This window comes from Tamandua tetradactyla, chromosome 3 (genome assembly GCF_023851605.1).
Source record: "Tamandua tetradactyla isolate mTamTet1 chromosome 3, mTamTet1.pri, whole genome shotgun sequence".
In the NCBI taxonomy this organism is placed as follows: domain Eukaryota; kingdom Metazoa; phylum Chordata; class Mammalia; order Pilosa; family Myrmecophagidae; genus Tamandua; species Tamandua tetradactyla.
In genome coordinates, this window is record NC_135329.1 from 30,010,438 (window position 1) to 30,033,660 (window position 23,223).

General features: G+C 37.5%; 1 protein-coding gene across 9 annotated transcripts in view; it reads left to right on the forward strand.

Moving 5' to 3' along the window:
- EXTL3 (exostosin like glycosyltransferase 3) overlaps positions 1-23,223 on the forward strand; it is a 279,381-nt gene that overhangs the window by 111,456 nt on the left and 144,702 nt on the right. The window lies entirely within an intron of this gene.

A 23,223-nucleotide genomic window follows, 5' to 3' on the forward strand; every position in this document is an offset into this window, starting at 1 on the left:
TACTTTCTTGACGAAGTTCTTTGATGCACAAAGGTGTTTAATTTTGAGGAGTTCCCATTTATCTATGTCTTTCTTCAATGCTTGTGGTTTGGGTGTAAGATCTAGGAAGCCACCTCCTATTATAAGATTTATAAGATATTTTCCTACATTTTCTCATAACAGTTTTATGGTCTTAGATCTAATGTTTAGGGCTTCAGTCCATTTTGAGTTAATTTTTGTATAGGGTGTGAGATATGGATCCTCTTTCATTCTTTTGCATGTGGATATCCAGTTCTCTAGTCACCATTTATTGAAGAGTGAGGTGAGTTGGCTTGACTGTCTTATCAAAGACATAGGTGAGAGGGTCTATATGTGAATACTGTATTCGATTCCATTGGTCAGTATATCTATCTTTATGTCAGTACCATGATGTTTTGACCACTGTAGCTTCCTAATATGCCTTAAGGTCAGGTAGTATGAGACCTCCAACTTCATTTTTCTTTCTCAGGATATTTTTAGCTATTCAGGGCACCCTGCCCTTCCAGATAAATTTGATTATTGGTTTTTCTATTTCTGAAAAGTAAGTTTTTGGGATTTTAATTGGTATTGCATTGAATCTATAAATCAATTTAGGTAGAATTGACATCTTATCTATATTTAGTCTTCCAATCCATGAACATGGTATGCCCTTCCATTTATTTAGGTCTTTTGTGATTTCTTTTAGCAATTTCTTGTAGTTTTCTTTGTATAGGTATTTTGTATCCTTAGTTAAATTTATTCCTAAATATTTTATTCTTTTGGTTGCAATTGTAAATGGAATTATTTTCTCTTGATTTCCCCCTCAGATTGTTCATTAGTAGTGTATATAAATAGTACAGATTTTTGAGTGTTGCTCTCATAACCTGTCACTTTGCTGTACTCATTTCTTAGCTCTAGTAGTTCTTCTGTGGATTTTTCGGGATTTCGACATACAGTATCATATCTATCTGCAAATAGTGAGAATTTACTTCTTCCTTTCCAATTTTGATGCCTTGTATTTCTTTCTCTTGTCTCATTGCTCTGCCAACATAATGTTGAATAACAATCGTGATAGTGGACATCCTTGTCTTGTTCCTGACCTTAGGGGAAAAGTTTTCAGTTTTTCACCAGTGAGGATGATGTTAGCTGTGGGTTTTTCATATTTTCCCTTTATCATGTTGAGGAAGGTCCCTTCTATTCCTAGCCATTCAAGTGTTTTCAACAAGAAAGGATGTTGGATTTGTCAAATGTCTTTTCTGCACCAATCGAGATGATCATGTGGATTTTCTGCTTTGATTTGTTGATATGGTGTATTACATTAATTAATTTTCTTATGTTGAACCATCCTTGCATACCTGGGATGAATCCTATTTGGTCGTGGTGTATAATTCTTTTAATGTGCTGTTGGATTCAATTTGCAAGAATTTTGTTGAGGATTTTTGCATCTATATTCATTAGAGTGATTGGTCTGTAATTTTCTTTTCTTTTAGTAGCTTTGTCTGGCTTTGGTATGAGTGTGATGTTGGCTTCATAGAATAAGCTAGGTAGCTTTCCTTCCTCTTCAATGTTTTTGAAGAGTTTGAGCAGGATTGGTGCTAATTCTTTCTTGAATGTTTGGTAGAATTCACATGTGAAGCCATCTGGACATGGATTTTTCTTTTTTAGTTCCTTCTTTATGACTAATTCAATTTCTTTGCTTGTGGTTGATTTGTTGAGGTTGTCTATTTCTTCTCAGGTCAATTTTGGTTGTTCATGCCCTTCTAGGAAGTTGTCCATTTCATCTACATTGTCTAGTTTATTAGCATAAAGTTGTTCATAGTATCCTTTCCTTATCTCCTTTATTTCTTTGGAGTCAGTGGTTATATCTCCTCTTCCATTTCTGGTCATATTTATTTGCATCCTCTTTCTTTTTCTTTTTGTAACCTAAATAAGGGTCCATAAATCTTAGTGATTTTCTCAACGAACCAACTTCTGGTTTTGCTGATTTTCTCGATTGTTTTCATGTTCTCAATTTCATTTTATTTCTGCTCTAATCTTTGTTATTTCTTTCCTTTTGCTTGCTTTGGGGTTAGTTTGCTGTCTTTCTCCAGTTCTTCCAAGTGGACAATTAATTCCCGAATTTTTGTCCTTTCTTCTTTTTTGATATAGGCATTTAGGGCAATAAATTTCCCTCTTACCACCGCCTTTGCTGCAGCCCGTAAAGTTTCATATGCTGTGTTTTCATTTTCATTTGCCTCAAAATATTTACTGATTTCCCTTGTAATTTCTTCTTTGACCCGCTGGTTGTTTAAGAGTGCATTGTTGAGCCTCTATATATTTGTGAATTTTCTGGCCCTCTGTCTGTTATTCATTTCCAACTTCATCCCTTTATGATCTGAGAAAGTGTTTTGTATGATTTCAATCTTTTTAGATTTATTGAGACTTGCTTTGTGACCCAGCATATAGTCTATCCTTGAGAATGATCCATGAGTACTTGAGAAAAAGGTGTATCCTGCCGTTGTGGGGTGTAATGTTTTATAAATGTCTGTTAATTCTAGTTCGTTTATTATATTATTCAAATTCTCTGTTTCTTTATTGATCCTCTGTCTAAATGTTCTGTCCATTGATGACAGCGGGGATTTGAAGTCTCCAGCTACTATGGTAGAGGTGTCTATTTCTCTTTTAAGTGTTTGCCTCATGTTTTTGGAGCACTCTGGCTTGATGCATAAATATTTATGATTGTTATGTCTTCTTGTTGACTTGTTCTTTTTATTAATACATAGTGTCCTTTTTGTTTCTTTTAATTGTTTTACATTTGAAGTTTAATTTGTTGGATATTAGTGTAGCTACTCCTGCTCCTTTCTGATTGTTGTTTGCATGAAATATCTTTTCCAGCCTTTCACTTTTAACCCATGTTTGTCCTTCTGTAGACAGTGTATAGATGGGTCCTGTTTATCAATCTATTCTGCCAGTCTATGTCTTTTGATTGGAGAGTTTAATCCATTAACATTTAGTGTTATTACTGTAAGGGCAGTACTTTCTACTACCATTTTGCCTTTTAGATGTTACATGTCACATCTAATTTTTCTTCTTTTTACCTTTACTGATAGTCGTCATTTCTACACTCTTCTCCATACCTCTCTCTCTGTCTTTTCCTATCTGTCTCTAGTGCTCCCTTTAGTATTTCTTGCAGAGCCAGTCTCTTGGTCACAAATTCTCTCAGTGATTTTTTTGTCTGAAAATGTTTTAATTTCCCCCTCATATTTGAAGGTCAGTTTTGCTGGATATAGAATTCCTGGTTGGCAGTTTTTTTATCTTAATATCTTACATATATCATCCCACTGTCTTCTTGCCTCCATGGGTTCTGCCGAGAAATGTATGCATAGTCTTATTGGGCTTCCCTTGTATGTGATGGATTACTTTTCTCTTGCTGCTTTCAAAATTCTCACTTTCTCTTTGACATCTGACATTCTGATTAATAAGTGTCTTAGAGTACATCTATTTGCATCTGTTCTGTTTTGGGTATGCTACTCTTCTTGGTTCTGTAATTTTAAGTCTTTCATAAGAGTTGGAAAATTTTCAGCGATTATTTCCTCCATTAGTTTTTCTCCTTCTTTTCCCTTCTCTTCTCCTTCTAGGACACCCACAACACGTATATTTGTACACTTCATGTTGTCATTCAATTCCCTGCTCATATTTTTCCATTTTTTTTTCTATATTTTCTTTTGCTTGTCGGATTTCAGGTGTCCTGTCCTCCAGTTCACTAATCCTATCTTCTGCCTCTTGAAATCTGACATTGTAGGTTTCTATTGTTTTTTTCATCTCTTCTACTGTGCCTTCATTCCCATAAGTTCTGCAATTTGATTTTTCAGAATTTTGATTTCTTCTTTTTGTTTGTCCCTTGCTTTCTTTATATCCTCCCTCAATTCATTGATTTGATTTTTGATGAGGTTTTCCACATCTGTTCAAACATTCTGAATTAATTGTTTCAACCTCTGCATCTCTTTTGAATTGTTGGTTTGTTCCTTTGGGCCATATATTCAATTTTCTTAGTATGATTCATTATTTTTTGTTGGCCTCTAGTCATTTAATTTCCCTAATTAGTTTATTCTTGGATATTTTGTTTTTTTTTTTAACCTAGGATTTTCTTACTGAATAACTTTGATGTCTATCTGTTCTTTGACATTCAGTTCAGCTTATTCTAGACCTCTAGCTTAGGTTTTGGTTAACAGATCAGATTTTTTTTTCTTGCTCTGCCTGTATGGTGCCTTTTTTTTGCCCCCTTAGGAGGGTCTACATAGGTAGTATAGACCCCAATCAGATTTTCCCAGACCAAACTGGTCTCCTCTCAGGAAGAAAGAAGTCACCTGTGTCAGTTTTCCCTGAGGGTGAGACCCAGCAGGTTGAAAGACTTTCCTATGCAGCCTCTAGACTCTGTGTTTTTCCTGTCTTGCCCAGTATGTGGCACTAGGTACCTGGTCCCACCAACATAAGTTGATGTGGTACTTTTAACTTCAGCAAACTCTCTCTGCTGTGGTGTGGTTGAGACAGAGGAGAGGTTGTAGGCTGGCTTTAATGGCTTCAGTTTTCCAGACCCTGGAGTCTGAATACCTTGAGGGAGGCTTTCCACCTGAGTGAGCTGGGCCCCATCCCTCTCCTGGGGAAGGCATTGCCTCCAGACAAGCTCTCAGACAAGTTTAATTCCGCCGTTGCCTGGGGCAGTGAAGCCTGAATACCCTTGCAGTTGTATGCAGAGAGCTGTCAAGCCATAGAAATACAGCTACAAAAAAGAAAAGAAAAAAAATATCCTTTTCAGAGCAGGACCTCAGTTCCTTGGGTTTGCCAATAAAGAGCTTAAGTTGGTATGTTGCTCTGTGTATCTCCAGGTTCCATGTACCCCGTCCTTTCCTTCAGGGGCATAGACTATTTCAAATAGTTTGTGCTGTCTGATCCAAAAAACCTGTTTCTTTTTTCTTTTTCCATCAGCCCTGCCCCCTTGGCTCCAGGGCAAAATCAGCAATCTCCACTTTGACCAGGTTCAGCTGAGCTGGGGATCTATTTTTAGTAGTCAGTATTTGTTAATTAATTCCACAAATTAGAACTTGGTTGAGTACAGCCCCTACTGCTAGTAAAGTCTGTTTCCTTTCCCCTCTGGGAACCAGCCTGTGGTGGTGGTGGGGGGAGCTGGCGGTCACAGCTTGGGGGGTTCACTGATTGGGTGGGATTGCAGCTGGTCCAGCTTGTTCAGGCTGGTGTATGGTGTGTGTTCAGTCACTGTTGTGGCCCCAGTGGTTGTTCTGTACTGTTTCTGGCTATTTACTAGCTGTTCTGGAGGATGAATTAAATCCCACACCTCACTAAACCGCCATGTTGGCTCCTCTTTCCACTTTTAGGACCCTTGAGTAGAATGAAAGCAAATCCTGAATCCCTTTCTTAACAGCATCTCAACTCCTGCTTTAAATGTACTTCTAAATTTTGGTTAGATCCTTTATTTAAATTACCCCATGTTTACACATAAGTGACTGATGAAGCCTTAGGGAGAATAGTTAAAAGCTGTTATAATAATATAGATGAAAGCTGACAGAGCCCACACCAGAGTATGGTGGAGAGAGAACTGTCCATACTTGGAGATTGACTACAAGTGTGATGAGAGCAAGAGGGAAGCTGAGGAGCTGAGGATGATTAAATGAATAGCAGTGCCACCCTACAACCCAGATTCCTAATATACATGAATAATGGTTTAGGAGGAGATATTGAACTCATTTTAGATATACCAAATTTAGAATATTGTGCAGCAATTTTGTAGAAAGTTCCAGAAAGCAGCTGCACACACATTCTGGGGACTCTGAGAAGAGGTCAGGGATGGAAATGGCTTGAAAATCACTGATCTATACCCACATTAAAACAGACAACAAATAAACTTTTGGGTGGATGAGGTCACTGAGAGAAAGAATATAGTGTAAGAAATGAAGCAGCCCAGGACAGAATCAAACATTTAAGGCACAAATGAAGAGAATCTGAGGATATGAGGAGGTGAAGATATGAAGAACAGGCTGTACTTCTCAAACTGCCTAAGAATCACCTGGAGAGCACAATTCCTGGTCCTCGCCCACAGAGATTATGATTCAGTTGGTCTGGAATGGGCCTGAGAATTGCATTTCAGATAAGCGCCACATGATGCTGCTGGTCTACAGACAATGCTTTGTGTCGCTTTGGAATAGCCTGTTCGCATGGCTCTGAAGAGTAGGAGAGAAGGTGGGAGTTTGAAGTAGTTTGAAGTTTGTGGGAATGTAAGAAACTTGCACATGTTTCTAGGCTGAGGTGGAGGAAGCAGTAGAGACAGGGATAAGTTGAGCATCCTGGAGGGAAACAGCGTAATTTTTAGAACAAATTCATAAAAGAGATGAGAGGAATGGTGCAAAGAGAGAATTGAAGTGGTCACAGTAAAATATTAGAAGGCTACTTTCTTTGTGTTCACTTTTTAAAAAAAGTCCCTTTGATGTTGATTTTCTTGAGTTCTCCCTTCTTAAAGTTTCTTTTTTTAAGTATCCTTACTCCTTTGAATTGCTGTTTACTTTTACCCCACTGTGCCTAGAAGCCTTTATTTTGCTGCCAAAATCCTCCCAGTGCTGTAACTTCCATGAATAGATAGATAAAGAGATGACTTTCTACAGATGAATGAACAGAAATGAATAGATTTTCAGCAACACACGCCGTTTCAAGAATAAAGAATTTCAAAAAAATGTTTGATCATTATTGCTTAAAATTGTGTTTCTACAGCTTCTTGCTAGAATTGCTGTCAAGCTGTTTGACAGCTCCCTTGAGATATCACTCCTGGTATTGCAATCACAGTGAAGCGCAAAGAAACAGCTCTCTCTTCTACTAACTAAAGCTTGCTTCCTTTTGCCTTAGAACTCTCAGATAACTCGGGAAGCTTCTAATATTTCTTTGTAAAATTATAAAAAACAACTTTAATTGTTATGAACAGCTATAAGCCTCTGTGTCACATCTGAGTTCAAGAGAACAAAAAATTTTCTAGGGCTTGTAGGAGACCAAGTTCTGGGATCCCAAGATTAATAAGGTACTGTTAGGTTTCTGAATGGAGCCCTTCATATCGCTTTCTTTTCTGAGTCCTGAACCAAATGAGAGAGTCAGATAAATGAGATTGAGATTAAAATGTCAGTTTTATTGCTGCTAATGCTGACCTGGTGAACATGGCTTGGACCTGAGACCAAAATAGACTTCTAATTTCTTTCTCCCTGAATTGAACTTTCCCTCTAGACATAGGCAATATAGCTGGAAACTGCTGTGTCAGTTTATTGAGTGGAGGAGAGAAGAATACATATGGCCTGTGGGGCAGATGTCTATGAAAAAGAAAGTCCAAGGAACCCTGGGTAATGCATGTGCACTGATTGTGTAGCTGGTCTCGTCAATCATATAAGTAATTTTTTTCTTCCATATTGGAGTATGTAAGTAAGGGGAGTGGACAAGAGGAGGAAAGCTGGTTCCTTAATACTTTGGAGAAAAGAAAGTTTCCAGCAAATGTGGGGAGAGATATAAAGAGCATAGTTTCTCTTATACTTACCAATTGTTTGATCTCTTACCCATTGAGTTTTTAAAAAATATTTTTATTGACAAATCTTTACATACACACAACCCATTGTTTTTTTTTTATTTAACTTTTTTATTGTATAAAAGACATATATACAAAGCTAAGAAATAAAAAAGCAAGTTTTCAAAGCACTCTTCAACAAGTAGTTACAGGACAGATCCCAGAGTTTGTCATGGGCTACCATGTGATCCTCTCAGATTTTTCCTTCTAACTGCTCTAAAATATAGGAGGCTAGAAGGAATAAATATTTTTTATCATTACAATTGACTTCTTTTTTTCTTTTTTGTGAAAAATAACATATGCATAGAAAAGCAATAAATTTCAAAGCACAGAGCCACAATTAGTTGTAAAATAGATTTCAGAGTTTGGCATGGGTTACAGTTCTACGGTTTTGGGTTTTTTCTTCTAGCTGCTGGAGACTAAAAGATATCAATTTAATAATTTGGCAATCATATTCATTTGTTAAATCCTATCTTATATATATAACTCCACCATCACCTTTGATCTTTCTGTCCCTTTCTTTAGGAATATTCGGGCTATGACCATTCTAATTTTTTCATATTGGAAGGGACTGTCAGTAATATGGAGTAGGGAGATGGAACTAGCTGATGTTCTGGAGAGGTTGGGCCCTCTAGGTTTCAGGACTTTTCTGGTTCAGGGACCCATCTGGAAGTTTTTTGTTTCTGGAAAGTTACTTTAGTGCATGGAACCTTTATAGAATCTTATATATTGCTGTAGGTGATCTTTAGGATTGGCTGGAATGGTTTTGGTTGGGGCACCCATTGGGTTTTACAATCTAATCTCTGGCAACCAAGGATGTAGCTGCCCTCCCCTAGTATGTGTGTTGGGAGTAATATGATAGAAATATCAGGAGTAGTGTTCTAGGCATGAGACCTCTCCCCCATATCAACAAGAACTCATTTGTGTATCTGCTTGGGACAGTGGTAGGAGTTCCATCTTTGCCAGCAGGAGGCTTCCTAAAAGTATGATTAAATTAACTCCCTCCAACACTATGCTATATGCCACAGCTAAGATTCATTTTCTGTTTTAGTTCCCATCTCAAGAATGCCCAGCTGTATCTTGTCATGAGCCCAAATTGTAGCATAAAAGCATTCCATTAATACCATGCCAGTAATGTAAAATTGCCTCAAGTTGGAATACCCCTTGTACTAGTTTGAAAGGATTATGTGCCCTAGAAAAGCTATGTTTTAATCCTAATCCATTTTGTGGAGGCAGCCATTTCTTTTAATCCCTATTCAGCACTGTAGGTTGGAAACATGATTAGATTATCTTCACAGAGATGTGACATGTCCAATTGTGGGTATTAACCATTGATTAGAGGGAGATGTGACTCCACACATTCCATGTGTGTCTTGATTAGTTTACTGAAATCCTTTAAAAGAGGAAACATTTTGGACAGAGCCACAAGAACCGTGAGAGCCCATGCAGCCAGAGACCTTTGGAGAGAAACATTTTGGAGAGAGCCATGAAAGGCACGAGACCCAGGAGAGGCCACACAGTCAGAGATCTTTGGAGATGAAGAAGGAAAACACCCTTGTGGGAGCTTCGTGAAACAAGAAGTTGGGAGAGAAAGCTAACAGACTCTGCCATGTTCACCATATGCTTTTCTAATTGAGAAAGAAACCCTGAATGCTGTTGACCTTCTTGAACCAAGGTATCTTTCCCTGGATGCCTAAGATTGGACATTTCTATAGCCTTGGTTTACTTTGGACATTTTCATGGCCTTAGAATTGTAAACTTGCAACTTAATAATTCCCCTTATTAAATGCCGTTCTATTTTCAGGTATATCGCATTCAAGCAGCTAGCAAACTAGAACACCCCTCCCATTATTAAATTCCAAAAGACAATCTAAACTCCTGCTTTAAGAAGCTCTCAATCTTACAAAATAAGACAAATGCTCAAACAAATAATTACAATCCAATGTGAGCATTTTATAGTAAAGATAAAAACTTTTCCAGCAACTTAGAGGAGATAGCGCATTATTTCTAAAAGAGTAAGAAAAGGTTTCACATGAGAGATGGCATTTTTATTTGAAATTTTTATTTTGAAAAAATTTCAAACATACAAAAGCGTTCCAATGGTAACAGTAACCCAGATTTGCCAGTTAACGTTTTGCTGTATTTAGATAGACTTATCTCTCTAGATGCACACACACACACACACACACACACAGAACACACACATTGTTATTATTATTTTGTTGAAGCATTTTAAAATTGCAGCATCATGATCCTTTGCCCCTAAATACTTCAGCATGTAACTCTTAAACACAAGGATGTTCTCTTATGTAACCACGGTGTAATTTTAAAATTCAGCATATTTAATACTGATATAAAGTTACTTTATAATAAAGAGTCCCTAATCAAATTTCATTACTTGTTCTAATAATGTCTTTTATAGCAGGTTTGCTTTCAATCTTACATCCAGTTCAGGATCACACATTGCATTTAGTCATCATGTTTCTTTAGTCTTCTTGATTTCGAACATTTCCTCAGTCCCTCCCTCCCATCTTTCCTTTTTCCCTTCCTTCATTCCTTTCTTCTTTAATGACATTGATATTTTTAGAATATATACCAGTTGTTTGTAAAATGTTTTCTCAATTTGGGTTTGTTTGTTTCCTCATGGTTAGATTGCCTCGTTGTTTTTCTTTTTCTTTTGAAATAATTTCAGATGTACAACAAAGTTGCCAGAATTATATGGAGTTCTTGAAACTTTTTTTTAAGTTTGAAATTATTCTTACCCAAATGAGTCACTTTTTAGCATTTTGCCCCTTCCACATTTATCATTTCTTTTTCCCTTTATTTATGCATGTATATATAAAATAGTTTATTTTTTTCTGAACTAATTAAGAAAAGGTGTCACTGCTTTAAGGAGAGCTTTTAAAGTAGAGCTTACCAGCTGGACAAAGGAATTTGGGAGTGGGGAAGGGAAGTACAATGAAAGGGATTGGCATGTGTAGAGATGTAAACTAGTATGTACAGAAAGTAGCTGGTGAAAATCCAGTGTTTTGAAGTAATTGGGTTAGGGGAGAAGGGATCAGGAAGGCAGTTGGAGCTTATCGTGTTAAGGAATTTGGGTTTTGTTCCATAGAAAAAAGGGAAATGCTGAAGATGGTAAGCAAGAAGCTATTACTAGATTTATAGTCTAGAAAAATGACTCTGGGGCAGTTTGGAAAACAAGCTCCAGCTTTCTGTGCATTTATTTTTTCCATCCCTTCTTACCTCCCCCTACTGCCCCTTCTCTTTGTGTTCTTCCAGTGCTCCAATTTTTGGTCATTTTAGAAAGTGTAAATCTGTTTAGCTATCTCTTTGTTTCATTACTTTCTCCTAAGCCATGCTTTCTTTTTCCAACCTCAAGTGGCTTATCAAGGTAGTTTCCTAAATAAGGCATTCTCCAAACCTCAGAGCAATTCTAGCATCAGCTGCTAAAAGATTTTTTATTTTTTCACTTTAGTACTTGTACGTAGGTTTAAGGATAGGGAGAAGGAAGTCTGGAAGAGATCATGTATATTGTCTTCTATTTTCTCGGTAAAATATGAGGTAGGTCTGGTAAAGATTTGGACAGCTGAGGTTAGAGATTCTGTTATTACAAATTTACCAGTCTTCCAAAATTTCATAAAATGCCATATTTACATAGAATAATGACTTTAAGTCTACAAACTTATAGAGGTGATTCCCTTGCTAGAAATCAATTATTCTGTTTACTGAGTACCATGGCTAATATGAGAAAAGTGGAAAGAACAATAGAGAACTAAAAAGTCAGAATAGGTACACTAAAACCAGAGTGATCAAGATCACATTCTTGATAATCCTCTCATTCTCTCAACAAAGGCATAAATACATGTAAAGCAGTTTCTACATTGTACTAGTGGGACTAGAGTACTATTCAGCGTGCAATTTGAAAAAGGATAAAGGAGTTGTTAGTTATCTAAAGCATGATAAATTATCTCAGACTTAATGGTTTAAGACACAGGTCAGGAATTTCAGAGTGGCTGAGCTGGGTGGCTTTGGCTCAGGGTCTTTCATCAAACTGCAGCCCTCTGAGGGCATGACTGGGCTAAAGAATCCACTCCCAGACTCACTCATATTGCTTTCAGCAGGAAGCCTTAGTTCCTTACTATATGGGACGTTTCATTCTGTTGCTCATGATATAGCACCTGGCATCTCCCAAAGAAAGAGAGAGCAACCAACTCAGAAGCTGAAATGCCTTTTATTAACTTAATCTTGGGAGTGACATCCCATCACTTTTGCTGTGTTCTTTTGGTTACAAAGACCAACTCTGGTCCAAGGTGGGAGGGGGCTACACAAGGGTGTGAATACCAGGGGACTGGGATCACTGGGGGCCATTTTGGAGACTGGCTATCATAGGAGTCTTTCCAAAACCATTTTTAATGTGTGTGGGGCTCATACTTTAAAATTCTGTGAAGGCATATAGCTGGACAGACAGGAATTTAATGCATCAGACTTTGATTCAATGGATCAGCATCATTAAAAAAGAATTGGGAGGATACCAAAACAGGTATAGTCCAGTATTTTGTTGAGTAGGGAAGATAAAGAAAAACTGCCTTCTACTATTACCATTATTTCATAAAAGCATATTTTAACACAAAAATTGGGGAAGGACATACTCTCAGAATAAATGATAGTCCTTTCAAATGGACTAAATTTGGCTTTATTAAAATACTTACCAACTTTTCTTTGGTTTTCTCATTTAACTGATGAGTGATCAAAACTTCATCCTATCTTGGTTCAAAACTGTCATTGATGAACCACTGAGGTAGATCATGGAGTGCTGTAATGCCTTCCCAGAAGACTATGTAGATACACATAATAGTCCATTCAAAGTACATGAAAAAGAACCTGAAATGGTGGATACATAGAAATAATAATTTCAGTAAATTATGCCCATGAGCTGGAAGGAATCCACAGAATTGGCAAATACACAATTTATCAGTTTTGAGGGTATTTTTTGCATTAATTCATACTACTAATATCTAAATATCTTTCATTTAAGCTATTTAAATGTGAAATAAAAGAAATACTGAGTACTATGGCAGCATACTTAAATTACATAAAAGTAATAAAAATCCAAAGTGATATTTGAGCTGTTGAAGAGTTTTCATATTTAGTTAAAATATTTCACATCTAGTCAATATATTTTTATTTGCCTCATTTATGTCATGTCCTTGCCTTATAGATATGCTTTTCTTAATAAATACATGAAATTTATTGAGATATATTCACATACCATATAAACCATCCAAAATATACAATCACTGGCTTACAACATTGTTATATAGGTGTGCATTTAACATCAGAGTCAATTTTAGAACCTTTTCATTATTCCAAATAAAGAAATAAAAAGAAAAAGAACACCACAAACATCAAATATCCCTTTCCCCCTATGTGCCGGTTTGAAAGTGTTGTGTACCCCAGAAAGCCATGTATTTAATCCAGATTCTGTATTGTAGGGTGGAAACCCTTTTGATTAGATTATCTGCAGGGAGATGTGCTCTCGGCTGTGGGTGTGGCCTTTTGATGAAATTATTTCTAGAAAGGTGTGGTGTGCCTAATTGTGAGTGTGGCCTTTTTATTAGGAGATGTGACTCCTCCCACTCAGCATAGGTCTTGATTAGTTCACTGGAGTCTTTTAAGAGAGGAAACATTTTAGAGAAAGCTCAGAGCTGATACAAATGCTTGGAGAACAGAGCTGACAGAGCAACACGATACCCAGTTGTTTGGAGATGTAGGGCCCAGCAGATGTAGCCATGTGCCTTCCCATGAGATGTTAAGTAATCCAGAGCTCAGAGTTGTGTCCTGGAGGAGTTAAGTGAAGGCCCACAGGCAACAGGCTGAAAGCAATGGAGCCCAGGAGCAAGAGACCAGCAGATGCCAGCTACCTGTCTTCCTAGCTGACAGAGGTGTTCCAGATGGTATCAGCCTTTCTTGAGTGAAGGTAACCTCTTGTTGGTGCCTTAGTTTGGACATTTTCACAGCCTTAGAACTGTAAACTTGTAACTTATTAAATTCCCTTTTAAAAGCCATTCCTTTTCTGGTATAATGCATGCCAGCAGATTAGCAAACTAATACACCCTATTACATATATAATATATACATATATGTATACCCAATTAATGTATACATATATAATTGTATTATTTTGTTACTCATCTACCCATACACCGTGCAAAGTGAGTATCAGTCACAAGGTCTTTATGGTCACATGGTCACATTGTCACATAACAAAAGCTATGCCATTAAACAGTCGTTATCTAAGATCAAGGCTAGTGGACCGGAATCCAACAATTTCAGGTATTTTCTCTCTAGCTATTCCAATACACCAGAAACTAAAAAGAAATATCTGTGCATTGAGTCAGTAGTTATAATCATTTGCCAAATCCTATTTCTCATTTACACCTCCTCCCTCTCACTGGCACTGTCTCAGTCTTCAGGGATGTCTGGCAATGACTGTTTTAACTTTGTGCTGGAAAGAGGTGTTGATCTTATGGGGTAGAGGAATGAAACTTGTTGATATTCTTGGAGAGACTGGTACCTCTGCATGTCAGGGCTTATCTGGCATAGGAACAATCAAGATGCCTTAAGTTCCTAATAAATATATGTACTAAGAAAGACTTTTATAAGCTCAGGGTATCCTTTAGGGTTTTCAGGAATACTGTTGGTTGTGGTTTGGCATACTGTGGCAATTTGCAATATCTGGCTGAAAGCTTGCATAAAAGTAACCTCCAGAATGACCTCTCAACTCTATTTGAAATCTCTTAGCCCCTGGGACTACTTGTTTTATTTCTTCTCCCCTTTTTGACCAAGAAGGCATTCTATTTTAAGTGAAAATAGTGAACAGTTGATTTTCTCAAATGGTGGACAATTTTTTGGCTATAAGAACAATTTTGGAGTCAGAGAGCTGCATACAATTGTGGTATTGGAATTTATCCATTATGCTTTGCCTAATTTTACTTCTTTTCTTAGGTTATAGCTTTCATTATGCTAAGTTCTTCAAGCAATCAGACCGTGTTATGGCATGTTGTGTCAAACTGAGCACATTTTTGCTTGCTGTTCACTGGCATAATTTAGGGTAAATGTTAGGTGTCTTTGTGTTTGCCATAGGAAACATATGTATCATATGGAACTTCAAGGAGTAAGCTTGAAACATTTTGATGACATTTGTACAGCTGCTGTTCCTCAGACATGACTGCTCCTACAAAGCTGTACTGACTTGATGAGCACAGAATAAAAAACTCTTTGGGGGGGGGGGCTGGGGTAATCTTTAAGGAAGAAGGGGTCTTAGAGACAGATACATTATACTATATTATAGGAACAAAACTTAATTTGAATCTTAATTTGTCATTTTAGTTTAGGTGTCTTAATGTGGCTAAGTTTGACCTAAGCTAAACTTCCTGATGTGAAACTAATACAGGATTTATTTTTCACAGCCACATTATGACATGCTGTAATGAATCAGTGAATATTTGTTTGACAATACTATGTGCTTTACTTTGGAGCAGATGTAAGTTAGTGTTCTTTCCACAAATTATTTGTGAACCACTTGAATTGTTCCACTTGCTAGACATAAAAACTACTTTAAAAAAAAGTAATATCAAAGCCAGGTCTTTTCCAAGAGTCATTCAGCGGGATAATGAGTGCTGTTCATGAGCCCTAGGAAATGACCTTTTGTCTTTTTTGGCATTGATAGTCCAAAGAGAGTCATAACCTTGGAACCTCAATCTAGAAATGGTCATGCATTGTTCTAATTATAAGCCACAAAATTGCTCAAGCATTTATATATAGAAAAGATCTTGAAAACTGGCTGTCAGCACTTTCTTTTAAAATCAAAGCATTACAGATAGTACAAGTTCTTATCTGATTTAAACTCACTGGTAATTCCTGAATCATACCTTTTGAAGGTTGCTGGGGGTCATCAATGAGTTGGTTGTGACTGATCTAGAAGATTTGCTGAGTGGATTTGGGTCTGGCAACCGTGATTGAGCAAAGTAACCTTTAGTGCCTCCCTCCCTAAGACTTGAAATAATTCCTATCATCAGTTTCCCCTCTATAGGACTAACCCCCTAGCTCCTGGACATTAAATGTTTTAGAAAAAATTATCAGTATAATAGTGGGGCATTTTGGTGAAATCTGTAAAATAAACAAATCCCTTGAATGAGAACACAATGTTGTTTAGCATAATTTGTCACACTATCTGCATTTTATATTTCTCTAACATCTATAATTCAAACTATAATTTCCTTGTGAAAGAAATAAATGCTAACCAATTTCTCTAGACAGCCAGTCTGTTGTATAATTTCTACATTTGAACTTATTTAGCAAAATCAAATGCTTTAGTTAAATCCATTATCACAACATATAATGCACATTGCCATTTTCAGCATTTCTCTTCCATTGTAGTGTAGTGCAGTTAAAATTTCTTCCTCTGGAGTCAGACTTCTTGGTTCTAAATCCTGGCACCACAGCTTATCAGGTGTGTGATTTGGGCATGTTACTTAAATTCTCTGGGCTTCGGTTTCCTCATTTGTAAAATAGGAATAATAATTGTACTTATTGTGTAGGGTTCGTATAAGGACTAAATGAGAAAATATATGAAAAGCAGTGTCTGGCACATGATATATATTCCGTTATTTTTCAGGAAAGAATATCATAACTTTAGATCATGTTTGATTGCAAGGAAGAGGAATCATAAATAAAATAGTTTCTATAGTAAGGCTCATATAAGTAGTCTCATGGACACTTAGAGACAACTGGGTCACATGGGTATCAGAACTGGTAAGTCAGCAGCATCTAAATCTTCTCCCTCTATCTCTCCTGGGTTTATCTGTTTCCCTCTGTATGTTGGCTATATGTTCCTCTCTTTTTTGCAGACCTGCTTTCTTGACTTATCACTGTGCATATGTCCAGAATTCTTTCCCGTTTCCCAAATCTATATAACTTTTTAGGTCAAACATTCTCCATCACTGACTCAGTTTCACAGTGTTCTACTCCAGTTTTCCAGGTTAGAGGAAGTCTAATCAGCTGGGCCCAGGAGGAATGGGGTCACATGGTATATTCGTTTGCCAGAGCTGCCAGGATAAATACTACAGAATGGGTTAGCTTAAACAACAGGAATTTATTGTCTCATGTTTTTATTTTTTATTGAGATATAGTTTATATATTCACATACCATGTAATCATCCAAAGTGTATAATTAGTAGTTCACAATATCATCATATAGCTGCGCATTTATCATTACCACTGACTTTTCCCCCCTTTTTGTGAAAAATGACACATAAACAAAAAAGTAAGGAATTTCAAAGCTTGTTGCAACAAGTAGTTGTAGAACAGATTTCAGAGTTTGGTATGGGTTACAATTCACAATTTTCCTGTTCTAAGCTACTGGAAACCAAAAGAAAAGACAATATAATGATTCAGCAATCATACTCATTTGTTAAACCCTACTTTCTCTGTGTAACTCCACCATTACCTTTGTTCTTTCTCCCACTCTTTAGGGGCATTTAAGCTATACCCATTTTAACTTTTTCATGTTGGAAGGGGCTGTCAATAATATGGGATAGGAGGATGGAACTAACTGATGTTCTGGAGAGGCTGGCCCCTCTGTATTTCAGGACTTATCTGGTCCAAGAACCCATATGGAAGTTGTAGGTTTCTGGAAGGTTACCCCGGTACATGGAACCTTTGTAGAATCTTATATAATGCCCTAGGTGTTCTGCAGTTTTGGCAAGAATAGTTTTGGTTGGAGTTTGGTAAGCTATGATAGGCAGCAGTGTCCAACTGAAGCTTGCGCAAGAGTGACCTCCAGAGTGGTCTCTTGACTCTACTCAAACTCTCTCAGCCACTGACACCTCACTTGCTACACCTCTTTTACCTCCTCTGTCCAGAATGACACCATAGATCCTACAGTGAGGGCCAAGCTCACCCCCGGGAGCCATCTCCCATGCTGCCAGGGAGAATTTCATCCCTGGATGCCATGTCCCATGCAGTGGGGAGGACAATGATTTCACTTGCAGACCTGGGCCCAGAGAGAGAGGCCACATCCGAACAACAGAAGAGGTCCCTCTGGAAGCAACTCTTAGACACACCTATAGGTAGGCTAAGCTTTTTCGCTGCATGCACAAGTCTAATAAGAGCAAGTCTCAAGATCAAGGGTTCCTGGCACATCGACCTGGGTGTCCCCAGTGTTTGACATGGTATCAGGGGTTCCCCAGTGGTAAAGTTTGATAGTTCCATATTTTTTTCTCCCATCCCTCAAGGGGCTTTGCCAATACTTTTTGATTATCTGCTTAATCAAAAGTAGTGGAGTATATCCAGGCATTACATTAAGCTGTATAGGATTAAAGGCTCTCATTCTTATTCTAGGCTCCCTGTGTTTGGATTGTTTAAATGATCTCTCCAGACAGGTTGTGTTAGATTATGTGTACAGAAAATTTAGGTTCTGGACAAAATAATCCTTTCCTTCCTTTGGTCTCAAAGAGTAAATGAGGTTCTAAAATATAGACAATGTCTTGCTTCCTTATCCCTGTATTCTGAATTACCTTAATCCTGACCTGGTTGGCTTTGTTCTTATCTCTAAATACCAGGTTATACGTATATAAAACAGCCTTTCAAAATCCAGAAATAGCAGTTACCTCTCAGGACTAAATGTGACTGCTCTAAGAGTTTACAATTTAGGCCCCTGGTTTCTTATAAGTATTTTCTAAATGAGACCATACAGTATTTGCTCTTTTGTTTCTGGCTTATTTTGCCTCACCAAATGTCCCACAGGTTTATACACAATGTTCCATGTCTCACAACTTTGTTCCTTCTTGTAGTAGTACAGTATTCAATCATATGAATACGCCATTGTTTGCCAATCTACTTCTCAGTCAGTGTATCCTTCAGCCATCTCCATTCATTGGATGTCATGTATAATGTCCAAAGTCAACAGTCCATTAACACTCTCAATTTTAGATAATTTCATTGTTCCTAAGAGAAAGACAACCAATAAACACACCCTTATCAAATAGAAAATCTAAACCTCCCCTTAACTCTTGTTCCTCCCCCCATTATTTACCCCTGGTGTTGCTGTGGTACTGTCGATGTCTTTCTGTTAAACACAGCCCATAGCAGGCAATAGCAGCTTTTCCCCTGTACTCTGAACTTATACACTCTTTGTACAAGACTCATACCTTTCCAGTAGTTCATATAAGAACTTACTTATATTTGTAGTGTCTAATGGTTTTGAAGACTTGAAGTCCAACATCAAAGTGTTGGCAAGATTTGCTTTCTTCTGGAGTTTGTAGCGTTCTGCTGATGGCAGTCCTCCATTATGTGGTGATGTTTCTCGTTGGCTTCTCCTACTTCTGGCTTCTCCTGATTTTCATGTCTGATTTCCTTTGCTAATCAGCACTCTAGTCTTATGGATTAAAGCCCACCGTGATTCAATTTGGTCTCATCTAAATTGGTTCTTTGAAGATCCTATTTGCAAATGAGTCCACACTTTAATAAAATCTTCAAAGGTTCTATTTGCCATGCGTTCATACACACAGGAACACAGATTAAGACTTGAACATGTCTTTTGAGTGGGTTTCATCCTCAACAGGTGTTTATTATGGTGACTCTTTCCAAAGACTGAGAGTGACCTACGCCCTCTAAGAAGGTACTATAGTGGGGGGATGGTGGCGGCGGCAATAATTGTCAACTTAAGGATGGATAATCATGGTGAAGATGTTCAAAGATAATTAAAGTCTTCTTGCTTTGACCACTGATTACATCTTTTACAAAATTTTTTTACTGAAGTATTTATATATATATATATATATATATATATATATATATATATAGAAAAGGGGACAAATGGTAAGTGTACAGCTTGATGAATTTTGACAAAACAAACACAACCGTGTAACCAGCGTCCAGATCAAGAAACAGCATCACCAGTGTCTGTGTAGGCCCTTTTGCTTCCTTCTAGTTATTACAACTTATTACAACTTGCCTGGATTTTTACTTTATGTAAATGGAATCATACACTATATACTTTTTTGTGTTTAGTTTCTTTTGCTTAACAGAACAGTGTTTGTGAGATTAATCAATACTGTCATGCATATTTGTAGAGCATTCATTCTCATTGCTGTAAAGTTTTCCATTGCGTGAATATACCGTGCTTAATTTATGCAGTCTACCATAGATGGGCATTTAGTAGTTTTCAGTTTTTGTCTACTCCTAATGGTTCTTCTATGACTTTTGTTAAACATACGCACATTACTGCTGATTATTTTTGTCACCAGAGGCTTATATAGGTTGTGGTGAATTATCTTACATCATATGTAATTGAATTGATGGGTGCTTATGAGTAAATATTATTCCTTTTATCTGCTGATTGTTTAAAAAATATTTTTTATTGTAAAATATAACATATATATAAAGCAAAGAAAGAAAAAAGCAGTAAGAAAGAAAAAAAGTAAGTTTCAATAAGTAGTTAAAGAACAGATCCCAGAGTTTGTCATGGGCCACTATTCCTACCATCTCAGATTTTTCCTTCTAGCTATACCTAAACACTGGAAGCTAGAAGGAATATTAATATAGTGATTCAGCAGTCATGCTCATTTGTCAAATCCTATTATCTCTGTTATACCTCCTCCTCCTTTGATCCTTCTCCCAATCTATAGGGATCTTTGGGCAATGCCCCTTCTGACTTTTTCATGTTGAGATGTCCACACTAAAAGATAGGACAATGTAAGTAATAGATTATCTTGGAGAGGCTGGTCCCTCTGGCTTTCAGGATTTATCTGACCTAGGAAGCCTCTGGGAATTATAGGTTCTAGGAAAGCAAACTTAGTGCATGAATAGTGTCTCAGTTTGAGCACTAGGTATTCTCAAGAGTTAACAGGGGTGAAGTTGGTTGGGGTTTAGCAGACCATGGCAATTAGCACCATCTAACTGAAGCTTGCATAAGAATAGCCTCCAGAATTGCCTCTTGACTCCATTTGACCTCTCTTGGCCACTGATGCCTAATTTTATTATAACTTATACCTCTCCCTGCCCCCACCCTGCCCCTGTTGATTTGCAATGTGTTGTTGCTCCCACAGTGCCAGAATCAGACTCATCCCTGGGAGCCAAGCCCCATACCACCAAGAGTTGGGCCTAGAGAGGGAGGCCACCTCTGAGCAACAAAGAGGTTTCCTGGAAGCAACTCTCAGGCCTCGATATGGGCAGTCTTAGAGCCCCCCCCAGCTCCAAACAAGTTTCATAAGGGCAAGGCTCAAAATCAAGGGCCTAATTCATTTTCCTGGGAATCCCCAATGATTGATAGGGTCCTTGGGGCTTCCCCGATTTATCTAGTGACTTTCAGGATGTGAGGTTATGGCCAGGTCTTAAACATTTTACATACATAAAAGAACTTGCATATATTTTAATAGGTGCTCAACTTTTTGTTGATTAAATGAATGAATGAATGAATGAATGGTGGATGCTTCCCTCTTTTCTGGCAATAGGCCCTCTCTATATAGGAGAGGCCCAAGTACCCATATTTAGACCAGGGTGTCCTGGTGCTTAGCCAAAGATGATTGATTGAGGGGTGGACACGTGACCCAGGCTAGGCCAATCGTGTCTCTCTTCTAGGAATTTAAATTTTGAAACTTAAAGACAGAAACTGGACACTGTTAATGCTGGGTCCCTGTAATTTGTGCTCTAGAGAGAAGGCCATTAGGCTCCTACTGTTGAGTACCAAAGATACAATTTTTCCTGCCCTCCCCCAGATTTGGTGGGTCAGCTCAGATCTACATACATGTGTGTTAAAAATGCAAAGCTATTTTGAATTAAGATCCAAAATTCAAAGTAGAGATAATGAGTGTTGTAAAACATCGGAATATGGTCATTGAAGAAGTCATTGAAGACTAGATTTGTTGTGTCTTGTTACTTAGGCTTTTTTTTCTGTGAGGAGAGTTACTATAAATATGATTGTATTTTCTGAGATAAAAATTGGGGATATTAAGGCAACAGTCTAGGAGAGGAGTAATGAGGACTTGAACAAGGGAAGTAGGATGGAATTGCAGAGGAGGGATGATAGAAATCCTAACGGTAAAATCTTTAAGTCATGGAAATTGATTGAATGTGAGTGAAAAGAGAAAAGTCCAAGTTTATGCTAAGTTTTGAATTTCTGTGTTAGGAAAGATAATAGTTAATGTAATATAAATAAGGACATTAGAGGAGAGCTAAGGAGGTAGGGACAAACATGAGTTCAATATGGGATAAATTAAATTTAAGGTCCTGGTGAGACAACTAGATTGTATTGATCAAGAATATTGACTTTGGAGTTAGGACAATTTAGAATTACATCTATGTTTTGCACCTTACTCTTGGGCACCTTCTCTATTTAGCCTTTTAAAGTCTCAGTTCCCTCATCTATACACCAATACCTCCCTTTAAGGATTAAAATGAGACTAGATATATACAGGGTTTAGCCTTTGCCTGGCAATTAAGTATTTATAAAATACCTATTAATAGTATGATGATGATGTGATGATGACTGGAGTGCAATTGCTGAAGCACTGCAGCAAGTACTGTGAGGTAGAGATGATGCAAAACAATTGATTGAAATTGGCAAGGAAAAGAGTAGAAAGAGGAATAAGAAAGTAACCCAAGTAGAGAATGCCTTTTAGGAGTTAGGTGAAGGAACGATTTGAGGAGAGGCAGGAGAGTACAGGCTCACAAGATCCAAAGGAATAGTGGTGGTCAGCAGCAGCCAGGATTCCCTGAAGTAACGGGTATGCCAAATACTGGTTGAGTATCCTTTTCTTTCCTAAAGCTTGGTTCTTATTAAAATCAAATTAATTGACTTTAGGGACTGCAATGTGTTGTTACTCGGATGTGTAAGAACACATTTAGGCTGAGTCCTTCAGGTAGCAAGTATCTGCATGTCCACTCTTGTTGATGTGAAGATGAACCAATACCTGGTAATTCTTGAAATGTCTTATGTCTCCTCCCACACTGCTAGGTTCTGCCTGCTGCCACAGACCTCTGGAGGAGAGCCAAGTAGATGAAGATTTAAAAAATGACAACTTTTAGACTATTCATGAAACTTGGAGAATGGTTTTGCCTGATGCATTTTCTGGAATGTTTCTGATTTTTAAAATTTTCTACTTCCTCTCTGATTTTTCTCAACAAAAATTGGTAAAATTTAGAGTTTTATTTCCCTTCTTTATTAGAGAAAATGTAGGTTTACAGAAAAAATCATGCATAAAATACAGGATTCCCATATGGTGTTGCTTTTGTACATATATGATGGTGGTAGGACTTTGAAAGTGTATGTTTGCTTATGGTAACAAAGCGGAAAAGAGAAGAAAAGAGCAAGGTGTGAAGAGAAAGGAAAATAAGAGAGAGAAGAGTAAGAAAAGACCAGGAAAGAGGAAAGGAAAAGGAGGAACAAAAGAGGAGGAGCTGATTTGGACATCATGAGGTGAAGACTGTGCTCTGGAAAATTGGTTTCTAGGGTTCTGTTTTTTCTTTTCTTTTCTTTTTTTTTTTGCATGGGCAGGCACCAGAAAACAAAGGTTCTGTTTTTTTGTTTTGTTTTGTTTTGTTTTGCAAACCAAATCCTAAGACTAAATTGTAGC